Below are 15655 nucleotides of genomic sequence, written 5' to 3'. Positions count from 1 at the left end.
TCCTGATGGCTCTTAGTTTGCTTTGCTTTTTAGTCTCTGCTGTCTATGTCTCTAGGCCTCTGTCCCTCCTCCTCACCCTGGCTGTGTGTTTAATTGGGCCAACTCACTTGCCCAAGATCACAGAATCAGCCAATAATGAAACAAGATGGGAGAACCAAAGTCATCCTTCTTTGGAAAATGGTTAGTATGTAAGTTAACATGACAATATCAAAGATACTTTCTTTTAGATTTACTAATTTTAAAAAAATCCCCAAATCCCAGCTAGGCACCAGTGGCTCATGTCTATTATCCTAGCTACTCAGGAGATCTAAGATCTGAGGATGGTGTTGGAAGGCAGCTAGAGCAGGAAAATCTGTGAGACTGTTATCTCCAACTAACCACCTAAAAGCTGGATGTGGAGCAGTGGTTCAAGTAGTAGAATGCTAGCTTTGAGCAACAAAGCTCAGGGACATTGCCCAGTCCCTGTGTTCAAGCCCTAGGACCAACAAACCCTCTCTGCCCCCCAGAAAAAAACAACAACCTGTGTATACTTCTTTACATAAATGGAAACAGGTTTTATTGTGCACATGCACACATACTGCCACTAGGGCTTGAACTCAGGGCCCTGGGTGCTCTCCTTATAGCGTTTTCATTCAAGGCTGGCATTCTATCACGTGAACCACGCATCTACTTCTAGCTTTTTCCAGGTTTGCTGGAGATAGAGTCTAGATTTTTTCTTTTTGGGCTGACTTTGAAGGATCAGCAGATCTCAGCCTCCTATGATGCTGGGATTACAGGGGAAATCCTGATTTTTATCCTTTTTAACTCTTCATCTCTTTTCCAAGAAGACTGGACCTTGGTTGTTATCCTTGTTTGTTTGTTTGGTTTTGTGTACATTGTCTTCCGCCGCGTCTGGGACCCTAAGGACAGATGGAGCCACTTTCTCTCTGGATCCTTGTGTAAGGTTAGATGGCTGTAGATGAATCTGGTGTAGTGTCTTGACACTGTAATAAGGTTCAGTGTGTGTATTCTTTTGTGTAACTGATCATGAACATTTCCTGTATGCTTTAGAGTAATTATAAGTGCAGCAAATTAAAGTAGGTTAAGGGATTAATTAATCCATTCATTTACTGTGGTGCTAGGCCTTTTTCATGCTAGGCAAGCACTCCACTACTGAGCTATAAACCCAGCCCTTGGTTTTTTTTGAAACATTCGTAGCTCAAAGTTACCTTTGAACATGCAATCCTCATGCCTCCACCACTGTTTCCTGTTCCTGAGTGCTGGGTTTACAGGTTTGTGCTGCCATACCTGGTACTAGTTAGGGATTTCTTTGCTTTTCTAGTCATAACTCATAGATTGCTGTCCATTTTGCCTACTTGAAACATCTTTTTCAAGGACAAAGGCCGCAGTTTGTTTTCCTGAGCTCTGTTTTACCCCCTACAATGTTTACCTGCTGTAGCCAACCCTACCTCTGCAGTATGTGCTGCCTTTTCTTGTAGACAGATAGCCAGTAAGACTCTAGAATGAGAAGCTTAGCCTTAAGAAGACCCTAAAGGTTATGTTAATTAAAGAGACTGGCCAAACTGGGATCATGTTCGGCTTCCTCCTTGTGTGGAACACCTTGACCTACAGGGGCCTTGCAGGAAGAGTGGTGCAGATGTAAACTCTTATACACATATAAATAATTTTTTGTACTTGTATCAGCACTCAGGAGGTTGAGGCGGAAGGATCTCAAATTCAAGGTCACCCTAAGCCACACAGTAACAATTATCTAGAGTTGCAGATTCTTAGTGGGCCTAATGATAGTAAGAAATTGATCAAATCCTACAATTTGTTAGGGATTAAAATCTCTGAAAAAGGCTGGGTGTTGATGGCTCATCCCTCATCCTAGCTACTCAGAAGGCTGAGACATGCAGGGTTGAAGTCCAGGCCAGGTAGAAAAGTCTATGAGATTTCATTTCCAATTAACCATTTAAAAAAGCTGGGTTAGAGACATAGCCCAAGTTGTAGAGTGCCACCCACTAGCAAGAAAGCCAAGCAAGTTGGACACCAGTGGCTCACGCCTGTCATCCTAGCTACTTAGGAGGCTGAGATCTGAGAATTGTGGTTCAAAGCTAACCCAGGCAGGAAAGTCCATGAGACTTTTATCTCCAGTTAATGACCAGAAGACTAGAAGTGGTGCTGTAGCTCAAGTGCTATAGCTCAAGTGCTTGCCTTGAGCTGAAGAGCTCAGGGATAGCACCCAGGCCCAGAATTCAAGCCCCACAACTGACAAAAAAGAAAGAAAAGACAGAGAAAAGAGAGAGAGAAAGAAAGGGAGAGAAAAAGAGAGAGAAAGCAAGCAAGACTCAGTAAGATCACAGACAGAAAAAAAAAATAAAGACTATCCTTTCTAACCCTTGTCAAAAAAATACCACTTTTAACTATTTAATTACTAGCCCATGTGTCTGGTTGAGCTGAGTGATTTGTTTTCTGAAGCAAAGCCTGTAAGTATTCAGCATTTCCAGTCTAGTTCATCCAATTTGAGTGAACAATATTACCTGTCCTTTATTTTGTTTGCAAAAAGAAAATCTCTCTCTTTCTTTCCCCCCTCCACATCTTTCCTCATTCTTTTCTAATCTTAAGTGCCTTGAGAAACTTGTTTACATAGAAGCAAGGGAGAAAACACTTACTTACTGAGGTCATCCTGGGAACTTGACCTTGCTGCTTAGTGCAGGAACTGTTTCTCTGCTGAGAGAACTGGGAAGTTATAGACAGAACCTCACTGATTCCAGTTGTCCTTCTCCTTCCTTCCCAGGGAGCATCAAGGTTGGTGTATTGGCTAGAGAGGTTTTACACTGGTTTTGAGTTCACAGGCAGCCTGTGCTTATTCTCCCGATGTGTGGAGCTGCATCTGAACCTCCACTGTTGTTTGAAGTCATGTCTGGCTGTGCTCGATTCCTGAATCAGAATTTCGGATGACCGGCCAAGAATCTTCATGGTTGATCCACTCACTAGCTGATACTTACCAATGCTAAAGTGTGAGCATTTCACTGCAGGAAGGAACATTCTTCCAAGACCGGCTTGCCGAGGCAGTGTCTGAAGTCTGTTAAAGTTAGCTTTGTTGATAAGCTTAGCTTGAGTATCAGAAGGTTTTGCATTAAAATCATTTGATGTAGTAGCCTCAATATATGAAAGATTGTCATCTGTGTTCTCAATTATAAGCCTCTTGTCTAAATTTCTAGGAGTCTACACGGAATGCTTTCAGATCATCCTTATGATTTTGAGACTCTTTGAACTGTTCTTGATTTAAAATAAGGGTAAATACAGAAGGGGATAAATTTCTTTATATTCTATTTATAAAGTTCAGCTCACTGGGCACTAGTGACTCACACCTATAATCCTAGTTACTCAGAAAGCTGAGATCTGGAGGACTGAGATTCAAAGCCAGTCTACACAGATAAATATTCAAGACTCTTTTTTTCTAATTAATCAGCAAAATGATGGCCTGGAGGCATAATTCAAGTGGTAGAATGCCAGAATGAGCTAAGAAATTGAGCAAAGTTTGTGTAACTTTGCCATGCATGTCCCGTAATCACGATCATTTCTCAGTATTAAGAATAATGTGTGAGCTGAGTACCGCTGGCTGTCTCATGCTTGTAATCTTAGCTACTCAGGAAGCTGAGATCTGAGGATCACAGTTCAAAGCCAGCCCAAGCAGGAGTCTGTGAGACTCTTACCTCCAACAAACTACCAAAAAGCCAGAAGTGGAGCTGTGGTTCAAGTGATAGAGCACCAGTCTTGAGCAAAAAAAAAAAAAAAAAGCTCAAGGACAGTTCCCAGGTCCTTAGTTCAAACCTCAGGACAGTACACACACACACACACACACACACACACACACCCCACACACTTATATCCACTAGTATAAACTTTGCTATGATTTTATAAAATAAATATGTTACTACTACAGTATTGCAGTAGAGAAAACATACTGCCTCTTTGCAAAACCATTTGGAGAGTTGGTGTTTTTAGCCAGGATTCTTGACTTAAAATAACTTCTTGGCCCATAAATCAGGCCTCACAACTTTACCAAAACAAATACCTTCACAACTGGCATCTGGAATAGATGTCTAGTGCACAGAACGTACTCTCATTTATTAAGAAGCAATCAAAGGACTTTTACTTCTGTGTATTTTACACTGGCAGGACTAACGTGTTAGTATGGGACTAGTTAAAAGAACTTGTTTTTCTACCCAGACACTTTGTTAAGGATACAGCATTAAAAGAGTGTTGTGGCAGGTGGTAGCAGACAAGAATGGGGCTTTTTTTTTTTTTTTTTGAGCTGAGAAAGAATGAATATTTGTAGAAATGATAGGCATGTTGGCTTCCTGGAAGCCACTGGTCAAGACTGGGCCTTGCTTTTGGAAAAAGATGTGTGTGTATAAAACACATCCGTCCAAACCAAAAATCCGGGAGGAGAAAACTCAGTTCCTTAAGCCAGACCAGGTTCTATTTCAGAACCTGATCCAGCCGGTCCCCAGTGCTTTTCCCCTTCAGCTCCCTCTTCTGCAAAATGCAGACATTATTTGTTCCATGGGAGGGCTATTCTAAGGATGGGTGTTGCTTAATGTTGTAAGCGCCCTTCCTAGAACCCATCTAGATGTCAAGTTGAGCTTCTGGGTGATGTCCTTGTGTCTGTGAATGGCTGACCTTGTTGAGTTGGAGTGGTATCTGAGTACCTTTCATTTTTGAACCCGTTCCCCACCATTTCAGCCATCACTTTCTCCAGTATAAAGGATCCAAGATTTCTCTTGTCTCCAGAACCCGCTGTCATGTGACACCATGAAATGCAGCAATGGCTGGATAAGACAATGCTTAAGGCAAAATAATGGCCGACACTTCATTGCTCACTGGGATAAAAGATTCGTGAGGACTGGTGTCTACTTCCTTCAGTACAGTGTTTTCAGGATCTTTTTTCACTCTCCCTCTCTCTGCTTCTCCCCTTCCTCACCCCACCTCTCCGTGTCTCTCCTCCTCCCTCTCCATCCCTCCCTTCCTTTCTGTGTATGCAATTTAGAGCCTTGTGCTTATTAGTGGGCAGGCATTCTACCACTTGAGGCACGCTTCCTGCCTCTTTTGCTTTAATTATTTTTAGGTAGGGTCTCACTTTTTTTTTTTTCTTCCTATACTGGTTTGGATTCCAATCCTCCTACCTGCACCTCCCCGCTCTCTGGGAGGTGTGTGCTACCACACCCAGCTTTTTCATGGAGATGGTGGATCTCACTCATTTTGGCTTGAGCTGGCCTTGAATCACGGTAATCTTAATCTCTACGTCCCAAGTCTCTGAATAAATACTTTTTGAAATAAGAAATTAACACCAGACATCTGGGTTTCAGCCATATTTTTCCTTTCTACTCTTTCCAACAAGGAATCTTCCTCATTCTACAACTCCTCCCCTGCTTTTTTTGTTTTTCTTTTTTCAAAATATTTACCTTCCTAGGCTCTGACAGTAGTTAACCGTCCACCACTTAATAAATTTAGGGAGGGTTCAGTTTGTTTGTTTGCTTCCTCCAAGCTAGAATACATTTTGAGAAGAGAGAGTTGTAATTTGGGACTAGGTCAAGAGGAACTAGGAGAGCAGTTATTTTGGGGGACATTGCCTATTTGCATAAGGTAATAAGGTTTAGTTAAATAAAATACAACTTATTTTTAAAGCAAATATTACTTACTTGGTTTATAAAATATATAATTTCCTGGCGGAGGAAATATAGGCATTATTAGATAGATGTCTTGAGGACCTAGATGTTCAGGTCCCCAAACTGGGTAGACAAGGTTAGCCAGGCTGACAAAAGACATTTAGATGGCAAAGCCCCACTGACTGAGGGAGGGTGGGTAAAGGACACGGAGCTGAGTTAGAATTGTCTGCTAGCAATAAACCAGTGATTCTCCAACTGCAGCTCCGTCGTCTGCTGGGCTTGGTAAAATAGATTCTGGACCCTTATCTCCAGAGTTTCAGAGGCAATAGATCCGGGGAGTAAGGTCCAATAGTTTGCATGTCTAACTGGAGTTAGATGTTAAGGCTGATTCCCGGATGCTGTTTTGAGAACAAGCGAGAGTATGCATGAAAATCCAGCAAGTACTTTCAGCTCTTCAGACTTGAAGTATCATCACCTACCTAGAGCTAGGTAGGCAATTCATGGGAAAACAAACTTTCTCAATAACCTCAGTTAGTCTCACACTCGAACAAAGCAAACTGGTTTTTAAAAAAGGAAGGAAGTAAAACTGCTCTACTTCCTCTTAGAGGAAAAGGCATTTGCCATCAGATTGAATAACCAGGGCTAGGCTACACTTTTGATCTTCATGAACCCCTCCTCACTAAGTCTCACAGGCCTGTCCCCAGATTTCTGCCCTGCCAGCACCTCTGAAAACCACTAGCACCATTGTAGGGTCTTGCAGACACAAGGGACGGAAGCTGGCCAGGCTGGGGCATGTAGCTCAGTTAGGTATGGCACATATTAGAATGCAGAACTGAGCTGCTCATAACCCTGGCACCCTACAATATCTCTTAGGTTTGAATAAATCCAGGTAGTTTGGGAAGTGGACAGAGGGCTTGAAGTGTAAGGAGAGAACATCTTTATTCTCAAACTCAAAGAGACTTAGGAATACTATGATAATGACAAAAAGGAGCCCTCAAAGAGACTGCTCTTGTGCTCGATTAACCATGTATAGGAGTGTGTGTGTGTGTGTGTGTGTGTGTGTGTGTGTGTGTGTGTGTGTGTGTGTGTGTGTGTGTGTGTGTGTGTGTGTGTGTGTGTGTGTGTGTGTGTGTGTGTGTGTGTGTGTGTGTGTGTGTGTAACTTCTGTCCAAAAATCATGGCAACCATAGCACATTTTGGGCAAAAGAATAGAAAATCATTCTAACTCCCTAACTGCAAATAACATTATCTCCCATAGGCTTTTAAAGAGTGGGCTTAAATTTAAATACATTTTAAAAGCTAGTGACTAGGAGCAAGGGGTTTGGAGTCTAGACATCTCCAGTTTTATCTTTTGTATGGGATGATAAAGCTGATTTGTGGCACTGTGTAAGGATTCAATGACGTACTCAGCTAGGGGATAGGGATCCACCAGAAAGTAAGAAAAGAGTGGCGCAGTTTTCTCTTGTCATGCAAAGACAGTGTCAACCTTTCCTGGTCCTAATATCTGGGACGTGCTTCTTAATGGCCAGAAACAGGACTTTCATTTTCCTTCCATGCATCTAGTAGAATTTCATCCCACAATGCCTTAGGAGTTTAGGAGCTACTTTCCAGATCATAGAAAAATGTTGTGACCTGGGTTTTCCTCAGAGGTGAATCATTTTTAAAAAATGAGCAAAAGCTCCAAGAAAGGCATGGGCCTTTGGACTGGAGCACGAGACTGATTGAGTTGTTTTTAGCCAGGCCATGTGGCTTTATTGCAGGACCATAGATTATAATTTCACCACTGTGGCAGCACATAAAGTTATCTGGTAATCTAGATAACAGGTTGCTGGGGAGATGGGTGCAAAACATCTCAATTATTCTGGACAGTTCCAGATAAGTAACTGTAGGCAGGATAGCCACTATCTCAGCAACTCTTTAAAATTGATGGGACCACTTTGTACATTCTATTATATTACTAGTTAGAGGGTTAATTCCTCAAAACAAAAACCAAACAAACAAAAACAGACTATAAGGACAAATACATGAAGCCCTTTGCCCCAACAGTTCCAATTACAGGTTGTTATTCCACAGATACATTTATAGATGTGGGAGTTACATTAATATGTACAGTTTTCTGAACATTATTTGTGTTGACAAAAAATTGGAAACAAAATAATGTGTGAAGGAGACAAGTTTTATCCTCAGTCCCAACAAAGAAAGGAAGTATTTATCTTGTAAGTTGCAGGTAATTTTTAAAATCTTATTTGAGGATCTTCGTGTTTGAATGGAAGAGTTTAACCTGTTTATATTTAATGTAATCATTGATCTATTTGGTTTAGACACAAAATCCTGCCGTTTTCCTTACTGTTTTAGATTGTCTTGTTTCCATAAAAATTACAATATATACTTGACCAACTAGAAATCTAATTTAATATTTTTTAAATTTATTTATCGTTATTGCTAAGGTGTCAGAAACTACTAATGTGAATTAGTAGTTTACCAATTACCAAATAAGTCAAGGATTTTACAACATATGATATCTGTTTACCTCTCTTACTTTTGGTGATATCATTGATATCTATTTTAAGTCCATGTTTATATCAAATTCTACATTATCATCATTATTATATTCATATTATACAGTATTTATTATTTAGGTTTTCTTCCTAGTGAATTTTTTTCTTTCACCATTTGTGCCTTTCTGAGATTGTTTGCCTTTAGTCCAAAAGTCCTCTTTCCTGTTTTTTTTTTTTTTGGTCCAATTGTGGGCCTGAACTCTGGGCCTGAGCGTTGTCCCTCAGCTCTTTAGCTCAAGGCTAGCACTCTACCACTTGAGCCACAGTGCCACTTCTGGCTTTTTTTTTTCTGCTTATGTGGTGCTGAGGAATCGAACCCAGGGCCTCATGCATACAAGGCAAGCACTCTACCACTGAGCCACCTTCCCAGCCCCCTGTTTTTTTTGATGGTCCTGAGGCTTGAACTCTAGGCCTGGGTGCTGTCCCTGAGGTTCTTTTGCTCAAGGCTAACACTTTACCGCTTGAGCCACAGCACCACTTCTGCCCTTTACTGTAATTAATTGGATAGATAAGAGTCACCTGGACTTTTCTGCTGTGGCTGACTTTGAACCTCCATTCTCAGATCTCAGCTTCCTGAGTAGCTAAGATTATAGGTGTTAGCCACCAGTGCCTAGCTTTACTCTTTCTTTTATGATGGCTTTGTTGGTTATAAGTTCTTTCCATTTTTTTTACATGACAGTTTACAATTTCTCATTTAATTGTAAAGAATAGTTTCACTAGGTAGAAAATTCTAGGTGGGTGGCTGAATTTGTTTTTCCAGCACTTTGAAAATGTTCTTGCATTGGTGGTTGGATCTCACTTTTCAATTGAGAAGTCATCTGTTGCATTTTGAAGTGAATATGTCTTTTCTGTGAATGTTTTACAATGTTTTCTCTTTTGATCGTGAGCAATTTTACTATAATATATCTAGGTTTCACTATAATGTTTCTTTATTCCCCCCCCCCCCCATTGATTTGTACGTGTGTGTATGTAAAACTTTATCAGGCATCATCTTTAATGTTTTATTACCAGTATTTCTTTAAAAGTTATTTCTTTTATTCCAATTTTGTCTTTCCTCTTTTCAGCATATTTTTTTTTGCAGTTCTGAACAAAGCACCCACATTTATGGGTATCCTTTGAGGAGACTTCTGTTTCATCTGGAGGTGATAATTATGCCAGAAGGGAATTGATAGTTTATGAGGAGCAGAATATACAGGAACATGATAAACGGAGAGAGGAAGTGTCTTGAGGAGACACTGGTGGCGATGAATCGCTCTTCTTCTCTAGGCTTACTGCTAGAACCCTCAGCTATTGAGAGCTTCTAATAAACACTCCTCTGGTTACGGAGGAATTTTCCAAGTGAAAGGGATTTGGAACTCTCCTGGGAGGAGGAAACTGAATTTCCACGGCCTAGTAATAAGAAGGAATCTGTAGTCCTATTTCTACCTGTTGAGTCAGCTTTACAGAAATGGTACATTTATGAGATGTTTGTATGAGAAAAGATGGAAACTATGAGAAACATTAAACCTCAAATAACCCATCATGAAGCCTCAAGACTAAAGAACTGAAGAATTCATTCCAGACTTTCTTGCTGAGCCGCCCCCCCCCCCACATATGTGCATTGATATATCCATGAATTTGCTACAGAATTCATTTTGTAGCTGTTAAAATTTTAAAGTATACAAGGGAGTAGCCAGATGCCAGTTGTTCACATCTATACTCCTAACTACACAAGAGGCTGAGTTCTAAGGATTGCAGCTTGAAACCAGCCTCAGCAGAGAACTTTGAATGGCTTCATCTCTAATTGACCAGCAAAAAGCTGGACCAGAGGTATGACTGAAGTGGTAGAGTGCCAGACATGAGCAAGCAAAGAATGCCAACCATGAATAAGCCAGGCAAGTGAGCACGAATTCTGAGGTCCAGCCCTGAGTTTAAGCCCACTACTGGCTAAAAATAAATTTAATAATAATAACAATGTACTGGAAGTATCTGACCATGCAGTTCAGGAGAAGGCTGAGCTTACTTTTATGTGCCTTGCTACAGGAACTACTCACTCTTGAGCAAGCCTTATGTTTGCCAACCTTATCTGTGCTATGCACAATGATCCAGCCCTTTGATAACCACAGGACCAGCTTTTCTACCTTAAAAAAATTTAAACCTTGATGTTTTCATATTGCATTTTTCTGTACTTGTAATTTAGGACCTTTGGGTGACATTCTTTCACTGCTTGCTTGAAGAAAATCAATCCTTGTTCTGAAACATGTCTATTTGCAAGGTGTAGGTGTGCACAGCCATCAATGTCTATAATTATTATTTATTACTAGCGTTGTAACTTATCCTCTTTGTATTTGTTGAGTGTTTTACAGTTGCTAGTTATTAAGAGTAAATTATACGTTTGCTTTTTTTTTTAAAAGCTCTCTCCCTTGTACTATTGTTTAAAACATGTCAAGTTAAGGAGAAATTCAAGTATCCAGGTGTCTTCCAAAGCAATTTCAATACTTAAGGTTGAAGGGGTTTTTTTTTTGGTATCAATTATAAAGTCCTTCCCACCATTTTGGCACAGCAAGGAGTGAAATATTGTCTTTGAGGGAGGGGGGACTAGTCACAAGCCCTCTATCCCTGGCACCCCTGCTGGAGGAGGCTGTGGTCTGGTCTCCCACTTGAAGAGTCTTGCATGTCTTAGCCAGTTCCTGCAGGCTGGAAAGGTGTCCAGGGAGAACTCCAGCCCCGCCCTTCTTGTTATGTGCAATAAATCTAAGATCCAGGCTGGAACTCTAAACAGCTAACAATTGGCCAGCCTCAGGACTGGGAACCTGAGCCTTCCTTTTGCTCTTCTAGACACATGCAGCACAAAGAGACAGGGAAGGATGACAGTTAAAATGATTGAAATAGGAATGAAGAAACCTATCTAGATGTCATTTGTTGGAAGGAAAAACAAAACAAACCGTCAGGCACCAGTGGCTTATGCCTATAATATTAGCTCAGAGGCTGAAATCTGAGGATCATAGTTCAAAGCTAACCTGGGCAGAAAATCCCATGAGACTCTTATCTCCAAGTCACTAACAAAAAGCTGGAAGTGGAGCTGTGGTTCAAGTGGTAGAGTGCTAGCCTTGAGCTAACCCCAGGCCCCACGTTCAGGCACATAAGCACACACATTATTTGGCACACAGTTTTCTTTTCCCTCAGAGCTCTTCCCACTTCCCCCCCCCCAAAAAAAAAAAAAAATCAGATTCAAGTTTCCTCATCCAGAAGCTTCCGAAGCAGTCCTGGGCTGGCATAGTAACTCTCTCCAGTTACTTACCAGGGGCTGCTGTATTATTTAGCATATTATAATGAACCAGACATCACCCCACCTTCCACCAACCCACGCATTGCCCTAAGCTTTCTAGCAAAAACTACTTGTTGCTTCTTTCCCCTTCCATCCCTATGCTCAGCCAAGAGCTGGTGTTTTGTGTTGCTCAGTGTTTGATGAGTAAATGATGAGCCAACCTTTTTCTTAGGCTTGAAGTTATAAGTTTTAAATGTTAAGGATTTTTTGTGTGTGGGGAGGGAGGGGTGACATAAAAATTGCCTGAAGTGGTTGGCTTCAGATGCAGTTTTCCAGGCCATAACCCAAGAGAGGATAATCTAGAACCAGCAAAGAGGAAGGTCCTGGAGTCTGCGCTCTACTAAGTAGCTGATAATTTGCTGCAGATATCCAAAATGCGCACTGAGCAAGTTCTATTCTATGTTAGTTCTGCTGGGTCTTAATCCTAATGTCCATCGCAAATACCCATTGAAAACAAAAGCCGTTTCCCCGCCCTGTTCCCCACCACACTGACTCCCCTTGATGGGTCTTGACATATGAAACAAGCCCCAAGACTTCCTTCTACAAAACTTTGCACCCCATTTGAGGCCAGCCTGAGCTACAGAGGAAAACCCTGTCTCAATAAGACAAAACAACAGAACTAGAAAGTAAGAACATCTTCATTTCATGATAGAAACAGAAGACACCGGGGCTTGGACATGGAACGACAGATTCTTGCTTGACAATGAAAATGAGGACCTGCCCTTTTGCTTGGCCAGCCCTTGCAGCCCCCCACAATGGTGCTCCCTTTCCTGGACAGTGTCTGCCCCACCTCACACTCTAGCCTAGGAGAGACAGGGTTCAGGATGGCCGTGAAAAAGGCCTGTGATTTGGGAGGTCTAGGGGAAGGAGCTTGAGGCAGATGTGCATAGAGAAGTCAGTCTTTTGGGAAAGGTCATCTTGAAGGTCAGAGAAGATCAGACAGAAGCATTTGCTGTGTTGTCTTGCCCTCCCAGACTTAGGTCATCTTCTTAACAAGTAAATCAATGATGGCAGTGTTAGTTTGAATTCTTGCAATGCCAAACAGGACCTACAGTCTCCCTCCCTCCCTCCCTCCCTCCCTCCCTCCCTCCCTCCCTCCCTCCCTCCCTCCCTCCTTCCCTCCCTCCCACCTTCCTTCCCTCCCTCTCTCTCCCCCTCTCTCCTTCCTTCCTTCCTTCCTTCCCCTTCCTTCCTTCCTTCCTTCCTTCCTTCCTTCCTTCCTTCCTTCCTTCCTTCCTTCCTTCCTTCCTTCCTTCCTTCCTTCCTTCCTTCCTTCCTTTCTTTCTTTCTTTCTTTCTTTCTTTCTTTCTTTCTTTCTTTCGTGCTGGTACTGGGGCTTAAACTCAGGATATAGGCACTGTCCCTTAGTTTTTTCACTCAAGGATGGCATGCTACCATTTGAGCCACCTCTCCACTACTAGCTGTTTGCTGGTAACTTGGAGATAAGTCTCATAGACTTTGCCTGGGCTGACTTTGCATTGCAATCCTTAAGTCTCAGCCTACAGGGTAAATAAGACTATAGGCTTGAACCATCAGTTCCTGCTTAGGACCTACATTTTTATTTGCACATTATAGGACTTCTATTTTCTACATTGGTCTTAGCTGACTTAAAAAAACCAACTGGTGGGGCTGGGAAGGTGGCTCAGTGGTAGAGTGCTTGCCTTGCATGCATGAAACCCTGGGTTCGATTCCTCAGCACCACATAAGCAAAAAGAAAAAAGCCGGAAGTGGCACTGGCTCAAGTGGTAGAGCACTAGCCTTGAGCTGAAGAGCTGAGGGACAGAGCCCAGGCCCAGAGTTCAGGCCCCACGACTGGACCCAAAAAAAAAACAAAAACAAAAAACAACAAAAAAAAACCAACTGGTGAATGTCCAATGTGTGATTGAAAATCAGTCTATTCAGTGCTAGTGACAAAAATCTGATCCTTTTTTTTTGGGGGGGGGGGTCCGGTCGTGGGGCTTGAACTCTGGGCCTGGGCGCTGTCCCTCAGCTCTTCAGCTCAAGGCTAGTGCTCTACCACTTGAGGCACAGCACCACTTCTGGCTTTTTGCTTATGTGGTGCTGAGGAATCGAACCCAGGGCCTCAGGCATGCAAGGCAAGCGCTCTACCACTGAGCCACTTTCCCAGCTAGTGACAAAAATCTGAAGGCTTTTCTCCACTTCTAGTTTACATCTATTGCTACTTAATACCATACAACAAAGTACCGATTTTATGTGTGCAGTTGGATGTTTTTAATATATTTTAAGAGTTGCTTATCTTCCTCCACAATCGTTAGAACATTTTTATCACTCCATAAAGAAACTCTATGTTCACACTCAATTTCCCTGCAATCTTTCCAGCTCTTAGCAACCACCAGTCTCCTTTCTGTCTCTTCTACAGTGACTCACACCTGTAATCCTAGCTTCTTGGGAGGCTGAGATCTGAGGTTCACAATTTAAAGCCAGTGCGAGCAAAAGAAAAAAAAACCATGAGACGCTTATCTCCAATTAACCAACAATCTGCCAGAAGAAGAGCTGTAGTTCAAATGGTAGAGCACTAGCCTTGAGCATATTCTTGGGATAATGTTTTCAGAGTTAACCCAGGCTGTCGTATATATCAGCACCTCATTCCTTTGAGTTATAGTCTATTGTACAAAACACTACTTTTTGTTTAACCATCCCTTGAAGGGCTTTTTTTTTAAAGCTATTATGAATTATTCTGCTTCTACGAATATCCATGTTAACATTTTTGTGTGGAAGTATGGTTTCATTTCTCTTGGGTATACACCTAAGAGTGGAATTGGACATAAGGGAACTATATGTGCAACTTTCTGAGGAACTGCCAGATTGTCTTTCCCAAATAACTGTACCACTTTACATTACCACCAACACGAATGAAAGAGTGCTCCCTTCCATTGTATCCTTGCTAGCCCTCCACAGTGCCCGTAGCTTTGTTGTAGTCATCCTGATGGTTGTAAAAAGGTGAGTCATTATGGTTTGCATTTCCTTGATGGCTAAGAGAATACTTCCCTCTGGCCTGCTAGGCACCAGTGGCTCTCACCTGTAAGCTAGCAGCTCTAGAGTATGAGAGCTGAGGACTGTTGCTAACACTCTTATCTCCAATTAACCTAAAAAAGCCAGAAGTGGAGTGTGGCCCCAGTGGTACAATACTAGCCTTGAACAAAAAAGCATAAGGACAGCTCACAGGCCTTGAGTTCAAGCCCCAGGACCAGAACCAACGCTGCCATCCCCCACCCTCACCCCCCAAAAAAAGAAAAGAAAAGAATACTTCTTCCCAGTCCTACTATTCTCTTATATTCCTTAAAAATTAAATGAAGAGCTGGGCATTGGTGGCTAACTACTCAGGAGGTTGAGATCTGAGGATCATGGTTCAAAGCCAGCCCAGGCAGGAAAGTCCATGAGACTTTTATCTCCAATTAACCACCAGAAAACTGGAAGTGGCAGTATGGCTCAAGTGGTAGAGTGCTTTCCTTGAGCTGAAGAGCACAGGGACAGCACCCAGGCCCAGAGTTCAAGGCCCACGACTGACCAAAAAAAAAAAAAAAACAATGAAGAACACTTATAGCTCTGACTGCTTTTCACCTCATGTCCTGAGAGCCATTACTAGCACTTACTGCCAAAGTTGAGAGGCAAGTAGACCACATTGGAAGCCCCATCATTTAACTAGTTAATGTGTGTGTTGTGTGTGTGTGTGTGCAAGCGCATATGTACACAAGTGTATACATGCATGCCTATACTGGGGCTTGAACTTAGGGCTTGGGTGCTGTTAACTTTGTCACCAAATCTAGCACTTTTATCACAAAGAGGCACAGCTCTACTTCCAGCTTTTTGATGATTAATGGAGCTGAGACTCTCACAAACTTTACTGCCTAGCCTGGCTTTAAATCTTGATCCTCAGATCTCAACCTACAAAGTAGCTAGGATTACAGGGATGAGTTACCCACACCCAGCTTAAGTACTTAATATTTATGCCCTACCCATTAATGTGAAGAATTATGTCAAGTTCTATATTTATATCTTAATATTACTGTGTTGTATTTATGATTTGTGCATGTGCTTGTTTTAAATCTACATTGCATGATTTAAATCTATGATCTCGTTTGATCCTCTGTCATCTCTGTTTATAATTGTATTTT

General features: G+C 41.8%; 1 protein-coding gene across 2 annotated transcripts in view; it reads left to right on the top strand.

Annotated features, from left to right (window-relative positions):
- Positions 1-15655, top strand: part of Dock8 (dedicator of cytokinesis 8) — a 180370-nt gene that overhangs the window by 24303 nt on the left and 140412 nt on the right. The gene's annotated exons all lie outside the window — the stretch shown is intronic.

Source organism: Dipodomys spectabilis, unplaced genomic scaffold, assembly GCF_019054845.1.
Source record: "Dipodomys spectabilis isolate Male_0828 unplaced genomic scaffold, ASM1905484v1 ptg000241l, whole genome shotgun sequence".
In the NCBI taxonomy this organism is placed as follows: Eukaryota; Metazoa; Chordata; class Mammalia; order Rodentia; family Heteromyidae; genus Dipodomys; species Dipodomys spectabilis.
This window is presented reverse-complemented; position numbering and strand designations above follow the sequence as displayed.